Source organism: Muntiacus reevesi, chromosome 3 (genome assembly GCF_963930625.1).
Source record: "Muntiacus reevesi chromosome 3, mMunRee1.1, whole genome shotgun sequence".
NCBI lineage: Eukaryota > Metazoa > Chordata > Mammalia > Artiodactyla > Cervidae > Muntiacus > Muntiacus reevesi.
This window is the reverse complement of record NC_089251.1, coordinates 239,976,721-239,986,403: the sequence shown is the minus strand read 5'-3', so window position 1 is coordinate 239,986,403 and position 9,683 is coordinate 239,976,721. Positions and strand designations below refer to the sequence as shown.

At 41.7% G+C, this 9,683-nt stretch overlaps 1 protein-coding gene across 2 annotated transcripts in view; it reads left to right on the top strand.

The window, feature by feature from the left end:
- The first annotated feature begins 5,385 nt into the window (after positions 1 to 5,385).
- The window catches only part of GALNT3 (polypeptide N-acetylgalactosaminyltransferase 3), a 51,810-nt gene continuing 47,512 nt past the window's right edge, over positions 5,386 to 9,683 (top strand). Inside the window, exon 1 of one of the 2 annotated variants that reach the window (XM_065931675.1) lies at positions 5,386 to 5,821. The gene's annotated coding sequence lies outside the window, so the exon portion shown is untranslated. Of the gene's footprint in view, positions 5,822 to 5,848; positions 6,148 to 9,683 lie in introns of those variants that run through there. The other variant, XM_065931674.1, reaches the window with a different exon arrangement.

The window sequence follows — 9,683 nt, the reverse complement described above, 5'->3', positions numbered from 1 at the left end:
TTTGGAGAGATGGAGGGAAGAATACTGTATCATAAGATACACAGATTTTCAAAAGTGGGAAGCTAAGCGTCGTATGATCAGGAGACCGTAAAAGATTTGACTTATTTAAAATAAGGGGGCATTTCCATATTTCCAAAGTAATAAGGTTTTAATTACAATGAACATCCTTGACATAAAGGCTTGGTAACTAAGATTCTTACAAATAGAAAATGCTAATTAGTTTCTATTTTTTACTGTTTCGGATAAGATTCTTCTAGTGATATCATCATTGTTTAGGATCTTGAATGGCTGATATAAAATAAAAATCAGAAGGAAATCATTACAAATATTTCAACAGATGAAGACAGTAGTGACTAGATGAAGAGCATGATCATCACAGTACTGTTCGCAATAGCAAAATTTGGAGAAGTTCTTCATTATCCAGTAATAAATGACTGATTAAATACATCTACACAGAAAGAAACAATGCTGTAATCTAAAAATAATGCTGTAGAGAAATGAATTAATTGATATGGAAGTATATGTTAAGCAGAAAACTTTGGATACAGAAAAAGATCACAAAACGATCTAGATTTTATTTTAAAGACATGTCTCTATCTCCCTTCACATCTCACATTCCTCTCCCCCAACTTTTTCCAATAAAATATCTTTGGAAAGATATACAACAGAAACAGGTCTGGTAATTAGCACTGATTTATCCTCATGGCAAAAATTTTAGATTTTTCAAAATTCATCTGCATTTTCTGATATTTCTATAGTGAACCTAAATTGCTTTATAATTTAATCAATCATTTTTCAGGAAACAGAGAGATAAATTGAGGGGAAAAATGAATCAAGGATACCTGGAGTACTTCTCTGAGGTTAACATCATGCAGGACTATCACCGTCTTTTCCCACAAAGTATCCTTTGGTGCCACTGTCAGAATTTAGAACTGGTTAGACTGAATTTAGCCTGACTCAGCATAGCATTTTTTTGTGTGTGTGTGTGTCTTATGCTAATGCTTGAAAACTTGAAACTCTGCACTCTATTCAATCCATTTCATCAAATATTTATTGAGCACCTACTATGTGCCAAGCATTAAGGATACAAGATTAACAAGACATAATTCTGTTGCAACTTGAGTCAATAAGTGCCCTCATAGAAATCTGTATGTCTTGGAAAGTCCCAGATGGTTGTTCTGATGATATTCTTCAGGGGAAAAATCATAAGTAATCCTCATACAAGACAATGTCCAGGAGACTTCATACTAAAAATAATCTATCCATGTTTTCACTCAATATTTTAAGCACAACGTGGAATTATGCTGAATCACTATTTTTAAAAAAACACTCACATATTTGTGGCTCTTCTCTATAATACCAGCACCATTCTCCTTTTAAATCAATAGCCTTTCAATTCTTTTAGTAGAAATTATTTAAATCTTTTTAGTCTTTGAGTCAAAAGTCTCAGTTTGATTTTGAGATCCTGAACTGGAGACTGCAGTTTCCACACAAGGCAAAACTGTTTTTAAAGTTTAAATCAGGCAGTATGTTTCAAACTAAATTTGCTAAACCCAGGATAACCAAAAATTAAACAGCAAATCCAAAACACTTAGAGTTGGACTTAGTGAATCTGAACAATTTCACTAGTTATATTACATAACTAATTTATGAATTAAAATTTCAGTCTCAGTTAATTAATTTATGTGTTTTCATTTTTGTTTTCCATTTTTTTTCCTTTAGAGGTTTATTTTTCCCCCTGACAATTTTCATGGCATTTACATGAATCAGTGTGTGAAGGAACTTGGCAACCACTTTATACCATTGTCTTATTTTGTGGAAAAGAAAATGTAAGCCCAGAAACAAGTAACTCATAGAAGCATAAGTTTCTTTGCATAGTGCCTTTGAAATATAATTGTGTGATAACTGGTAACTACTGTTATTGGAAACTTGTCCCTCAGATTCCTAGTCCATTACTCTTACTTGCCTAAATTCTTTCGCTAAACTATTTGTTTAAAACATTCTTTTCGGCTTGTACCCAGCTCAAAACACTCTGATTATTGTTTTTTTTCATGATACTTAATGGATCTATTTATTAACTTAACAAATATTTATTGAGTACCACTTAAGTTTCAGATACCGGTCTTGCCATTACTTTATATATTAACAGAAATTATTAAATAGTGAGTATTATTTTGGGAGTGGTTTAGTTGCTAAGTGCTGTTCGACTCTTGCAACCCACGGACTTTTGCCCACCAGGCTTCTCTCTTCATGGGATTCCCCAGGCCGGAATACTGGAGTGAGTTGCCATTTCCTTCTCCAGGGTATCTTCCCAATCTAGGGATTGAACCCACATCTCCTGCACTGCAGGCAATCTTCTGCATTGCAGGTGGATTCTTTACAGGTGAACCACCAGGGAGGCCCGAGTATTATTTTAAACCCATATAAATGAGCATTTTGTGGTTAGTCTTGTGTGTGTGTGTGTGTGTGTGTGTGTGTGTGTGTGTGTGTGTGTTTTCCTGTGGCAGAGGGGAGCAGAGGTGAGAGAATGTCTGCCTTCCTTCCTGTGTAAAATCTGCTTGGTTTTCTATCTTAACTGACATTTTATGCCAAACATGTGGTGTTAAGACAAGCTTGTTTCTGGGACTTCCCTGGTGGTCCAGTGGTTAGGACTCAGCATTTCTTGTTCAGGAGATGCAGGTTCAATCCCTGGTCTGGGAACTGGGATCTGGCCTGCTTCATAGAGCAGCCAAAAAAAAAAAAAAAAAAAAGCTTATATATGTATATATAAAATATGCTTGTTTCCGAGAAGCATGTCTACACTAAGTCTCCTGGGTTTTATTTTATGATGAAATACTGATTTCCTCTTTATAAAACAAATTCTTTATCCCATAATTTTGAATAACATACTTTCAAAAACCCTTTGTCTGATCGGATTTAGGACATTAAACATTTCAGCATAACAATATTTTCCTCTGGGCCTGCAGCATTTTAATGTTATTGTTAAGGAATAACTTTCATTAATTTTAAGACTTTGCTTCAGAATGAAACAGTATGTGTAATGCTAATAGTTATGCCAGACAAAGAAATATTGCTTTCCTTATTTAAGTGATTTGTCTTCATTGTAAAAGTGATAATCAATTTTTAGTCCTTTCTGATTTTTCCTGTTCTTTTTTCACTCATGCAGCATTTTGGTCCTATTTGCTTGTTCTCTCTTTTTATAGGTCTCACCAGCTTCTCTTTTGGCTTCCCTGGTGTCTCAGTCAGTAAAGAATCTGCCTGCAATGGAGGAGGCTGGCTGGAGTACAGGAGACAAGCGTTTGATCCCTGGGTCGGGAAGTTCCACTGGAGTAGGAAATGGCAACCCACTCCAGTATTCTTGCCTGAAAAATCCATGAACAGAGTAGCCTGGCAGTTACTATTTGACTTTTCTAGTATTGCTGTCAAAAAAGTTCAGTCCTTGGATTCCAGGTTGCTTTTCTATATTCATCTGCTCTATACTGTCCTGTTAGTGAAAATTCTTGCTTGTTGCTTGGTGGGACATCAAAAATCTGATAGTCTTTGGCTTCTGCCTCATTTAGGGATGAGGAGTACAAGACAAGAAACATAGACTCCTTGGTTTAGGATTTCTTAGTTTATTAATTTCTGGGTTCAAATTTCTTGGCTTTGTATTTCTCCCAAATTTCCCAAAGGCTAACACTCTAATATCTGCTTAAAAGCAAACAGCAAAGAAAATAGCAGAAATTTTTTAAAAAGGAGCTAGATGATGTGAAATTTAGGTAGTGTTTTTAGCCCTGGATCTAACAACAACTATGATCAAATTGATATGGTAATACACATAAGAGGCTCCTGAACTTCTATGGGAAGAGAGCGAGTGGGAAGAGAGCGAGAGCTTAAAAAATTACAGGCAAGTACTGAACTGACTGACTGACTGACTGATATAAAGAACTTGCCTGCCAATTCAGGAGACATAAAGAAACAAGGGTTTGATCCCTGGGCAGGGAAGATTCGCTGAAAGAGGACACGGCCATCCACTCCAGTATTCTCGCCTGGAGAATCCTTTGGACAGAGGAGCCTGGCAGGCTACAGTCCATAGGGTCACTAAGAGTCAAACATGGCTGAAGCAACTTAGCACACACACACACACACTGATATTAAAATGTCACAAACATATAATGGTTTCTTGATGCTTGCAAGGTAACAGTTCAGTTCAGTTGCTCAGTCGTGTCTGACTCTCTGCGACCCCATGGACTGCAGCATGCCAAGCCTCCCTGTCCATCACCAGCTCCCAGAGTTTACTCAAACTCACGACCATTGAGTCGGTGATGCCATCCGACCATCTCATCCTCTGTCGTCCCCTTCTCCTCCTGCCCTCAATCTTTCCCAGCATCAGAGTCTTTTCCAATTAGTCAGCTCTTCACATCAGGTGGCCAAAGTATTGGAGTTTCAGCTTCAGGTAACCACAATATACAAAACAAACAACTAACTAAAGTTTTAAACCCCATTTATGAGTGTACTATAAAATAGTACTGTGGATGCTTACACCAATGTTAGATTAACCAAGTCCTAAAACTGCACCTGTTGATACTGTACTAACCAGTATGTCTAAGCCTTTACTTTTCAGTTCAGTCACTCAGTCATGTCTGACTTTTTGTGAGTAAACCTTTACTTTAGTAAAGTAAACCTAGTAAAATAAAGTAAACCTTTACTTTAGGTCACACATAACACTAATATACCAATAAATAGGAACCATAAGAGTATGTGCCAAAATGCTGGAGGAAGGCCACAGGTGAACTTTATGGAAAAACCTGCCACTAGGTAATTAAGCATGCCACTAAAACATTTTCAGCTATTTTTCTCTTAATATTCCCATGAACATTCAAGATAGCGCTAAATAACTAAGTTCATAGGAAGGTAGAAAGGTCATTTTAAGTCCTGGTTTCGGGTGTGTCAATGCTTGTCAGAACAGCAGCAGGAAGACGAAACAGAAAGTTGTATCTATCATAGAAGGATTTAAAATTTTTCTTTTTTTTTTTGGTCTTGGGATGAACAGCAAACCCCACCAGTTCTCTAGAGTCTGCGTTCTCACTTCCCAGGAGATGTTGGGTTTAAGCAAAACTGCAGGAGCAGCAAGCCCTCTCCAGGAAAGCTCAGCGTCTTTGCAAACAAGGACAGCGGGCTGCTCTCTACCCTCCCTGCTTTCCCTCGCATCTGGCAATCGGTTTGCCTTTCGATAGCAACCCAGGAAGGAGTGGCGCGCCCCAAATTCGCGAGGCTCTGCCAAATACCAGAAGCTCTTCTTTGGAAGACAGAGGCTCCTCCTTTGGACGTGAGGCGCCCCTACCAGAGCGCGCGCTTGCAGAAACGGAAACCACTAGCTGCGCCGAAGTGAGTCAAGTGATGAAATCAAGACTGCATGGGAAGGAAGCTCAGCCGATAGCTCACGAACCTAGTGGTGACAGACGTTGGTGAACTCTGCTCGTGGAAACCCCACGAGCCAACCGTTGCTACTGTCATGAGGTGGTCCTCGGAGGCACGGGGCACCCCGATCTCCGGACAGCGCACCCCTTCATTTTGGCAAAACGCAGAGGAAGAGAAGTGTGTCTGAGGGCTATCTGGATTCTCTGGTTCCCTAAGGACTCAGACTGTGTTCTGGTTACAAGGTGACCCCGGACATCGGGTCAGCGCAGGAGTCCCCAGGGTAGACGGGCTGAGACTCGCCCCGAGCGGAGAACCAGCCTCGCCTCTAGCGCGGCCAGAGGAGCCGCGCGGCGGCTGCGCGCGGTCAGGGACTGCGCCCTCGCCCCGCGCGCGGACCTCGGTCCTCACCTGGAGCGCTCAGGTAGGGCTTGGGCGGGGCGGGAGGCTGGCGCGCAGGCGCGGGGCGGGGGCCTCGCCCCTGCCGACGTCGCAGGCTGGAGCTCACCTGGGAGACTCCGAGAGGAAGCGGAGCCTCGGTTCGGCCTCTCCTGGCAACGCCGGAGGCCCAGCGGGAAGGCAGGAGGCGGCGGCGGAGGAGGAGCCGGACTAAGCGGCAACTGTAGCGACAGCAACCGGAGCCGTCGCCGCCGCCGCCGCCACCTGCACCTGGCGCCCGGCCCACGTCCAGCGCCCGCCGGGCCGCCGCTTCCCGCCGCCCTGCCCTGCCTTGCCCTGCCCACCGGCCAGGTGAGTCGGCGGGCCGGCGCTAGGGTCGCGGCGGGGGACCCGCTGCCCCTGGGCAGCATCGGAGGTGGGGGGGGGGGGTCGGATGGACGCAGAGGCTCACGTGGCGGGGAGACCGGGACGGTCCCGGTGGCCGGTTGGAGATGGTCTCGAGAGCGGTGTTTCAGTTGCCCTTCGGGAGAGGCCGAAAGGGGTGCCCGAGCCCGGGGGAGGTGACGCCCCGGGGGTCACCCTGTCACCCGCGGTGCCCCCTGTAAGGAGGCTCCAGAAGATCCAGCCCCGGGTCGAAGTCCCGGGGGCCCGGAGCCTGTCCCTTTGAGGGTCGCGGACTGGGGGTGGGGTGGGGAGGTGGGAAGGGCAGGGAGCCGGGCGGCCGCGCTTCCTCTCGGGCTAACAGGTTGCAGGTCTCCTCCCGCCCCGGTGCGGGTGCCGGAGCGGCGAGCCCGCGGCGGGAAGAGCCGAACTAGGCAGACAACTTTCCCAGACCGACCCCAGACAGTCCTAGCTGGAAACCGCGGCCGCCGAGCCATTCGAATGGTTTCCGAGTGGTTTGGAAGGCGCTCTGTGGTCGGGACGCGGACATCCTTCTCTCTCTGTCTGTTTGGTCTCTGCACTTTTCCGGGTGCGCTCCCTAAGCCAGGCTGCGCCCACTTTCCGGTTTGATCAAGAAGTTATTTTCTTCGAGTCAGGAGGAAATCCAACTGCCACTCACCGACCGCACACCATCTCGTTAAAGGACCTGTTGACTTAACCTGCATATCGCGGGTTTGGTCTGCCTGTGGCATATGACTCAAAGGTTCAAAAAAACTTTGTTTCAGGAACCTGCCACGTCTGAGCCTGGGTGTGCCAGGCCCAAATTCCTTTCCCTGCCTAATTAGGCTTTTCTGAAGCCTAAGAAATGAGGGTAAAACCGGTGCTTACCTTAGATTTTTATTTTCTTTTCTTTCAAAGTCCATCAAAGCACTTCCTTCTCTCTCAAAAACTCATCCAAACACCTCATTTTAAAATTGATCAAATAACTATTTCTGCTTTAAGAACTCCATGGAGTTACCAATTTTTTCTGGTTTTCAAAATACCTTATCAAGTGAACAGCGAACATAATTTTCTATAGAAGTTATGCTGCAATATTGAAGACATTTTAATTCAAATTGTATTATTAAAAAATCAAAGTCGCTGCCTTTATTTGAGAATTTCTGGTTGTGGGGAAATCTATTGCTTTTTTTTTTTACTGTGCAAATTTTTCTTTAAATTTGTGGCTAAACTATGTAAGGTTAAAATCATGCCCTACAAATGAATTTCTTTAAATTTAACTTTTAATATCTGTAGTCTAGCATACGTATTAGTTGAAACATTCTGAACAGTTTGTACCAAGCATCTTTCTTTTTGCATTGCTTTAACTAGCATTTTTACATAGAAATTTTAATAATAAACTGTCTTACTGTCTAGATTTTTTTAGTTCTATCTTTGCTAATTTTTTAAACATAGTTTAAATTGAACACTTAACATAAAATGCCTTGGGAAACACAAATGGTTTTTTTAAGGCACTTAAAGTTAAAAATTCAATCACAGCACAATAGGAGATTATTATTGATGATAGCTTTAACCAGTGGGTTTTGGTTTTCATAAAAGAGCCTCACCTTCCCTCTTTATCTTCTCGCCATACAGAGAAATATATGTGCTAAATACTGTTTCAAAATTAGATATGGGTATTGCTCTCTCTGAGGGGCTTCACAGGTGGGTCAGTGGTAAAGAATCTATCTGCCAATGCAGATAAGAGTTTGATCCCTGGGTGGGAAAGATCCCCTGGAGAAGGAAATGGCAACCCATTCAGGTGTTCTTGCCTGGGAATCCCAATGATAGAGGAGGCTGGCAGACTACAATCTGCAGGGTCATAGTCAGACAGGACTGAGCCACTGAGCACACACACACATTGCTCTCTGAGTGTATGTTATTAATTTAATCTTATTGATTATTGGGCCAGATGTTATTAGATTATCTTTACTCTTAATTCTAGAGAGAAATGTAACATATCTGCATTATCTAGAGTAACAGTGTGTCTCATTTAAACTATCTGTAAAATAGAAAAAATAATACTCCCCTAGATTAAGATAATGAGGACTTAAGTCAGGAATCCCTTCTAGCCCTACCCTTTTTAGGATCCCCTTCTCACTTTGGATATCCAGCCAACCCATCCATTTTGTGATGAACTGAAGCTGAGAAGAGATTCTAACTTCAGTTCACCTAGCAAATTAATAGTAGACATGGCCTCATTTGAGTGACTTGACTCAAGACCCATGTTATCTTTTCTTTTCACTACCCACCTTCTCATTTATCTTAAGATGTTTATCTTTCTGTCTTTCATATAGTTTGTAAGTCTTTTGTAATTACAGAACAGTCAGTTGTTCTTTGTCCAGCTCTGATTTACTCTAATTTCTACTGTCCAGATGATGCCTGACTTCAGGGAGACTGAGGCTGTCAATCTTTTCTGTCACTGTGGGCACATGTGTATTGATGATGACATTGAGATTTTTAATTCTTCCTTCGTATTTCAGAGCCACATTTAATTTTTTGAGTCAACTTGGACAACATAATTTAGTCTTCTGATCTTTTATTATATTGGCTTAAAATGTATTTTATTTTAAGCCAATAAAACATCAGTGTTTTTAAAGCTTTTTTTTTTTTTTTTTTGGACTGCAGTCCTCAGAATTGCATTCTGTTCTTCAATACAATAGGCTGAAGTATGTGTGTATATAAATGAAGCAAGGTTTACAAGGCAGTACTTAACCTTACAACAGGATGTTCTCTATTATTTACTTTTAAAAATATTGGTCTTAAAACACTGCATTGATTTTATGGGCACAGATGGGCTGGAACCTACAATAAAAATAGTGATGTCCTATTGAATTTACATTTTTTTAAGGCTGATTTTTCTAGCAGTTTGTGTCTCTCTTATGCACACACATTCACGGGGAAGAAAATCAAACTGTACTTTAAAAAATCTATAAAATTATACTGTAATCCTTTTGAAACATTTATTGGATGGCTAGAGGCTCTAGGACCTGGTGCTAGACCAAATCTCTCAAACATTAGGAACTGCATGAAACCTTATTGTACATCATTGTATCTTAAATGGGTTCTTAGTTTATTGTGGTATGTTTGGGGACAGGAAACTGGAAAGGTTTTTCTGAAGGGATTTCGGTGGTAACTATTATCAAATGAAAGCTTGAGAGAGAAAAAGAATTCTGTCCTGCTCTAAGTGCTAACATTTATGGCTGAGTTATATGCTGGGTGGAGTCTGAAAAAAATTATTATAGTGAACTGGCAAGTTTATTCTTTGGTTTGTAGTTTGTTAACATATATTTTCCTTTTACTATGAAACAAATATAAGACATATTGTAGAAATCATACCATTTTCCCACCCCCGCAAAGACTAGATTGGGAAATTGAGAAATTTGATTGGATCCTTAAAGGACCTGTAGGGATACAGGCTTGGAAGCTCTGATTGGATGATTAAGCCTTCCATAGAAGCTTTTAATTTT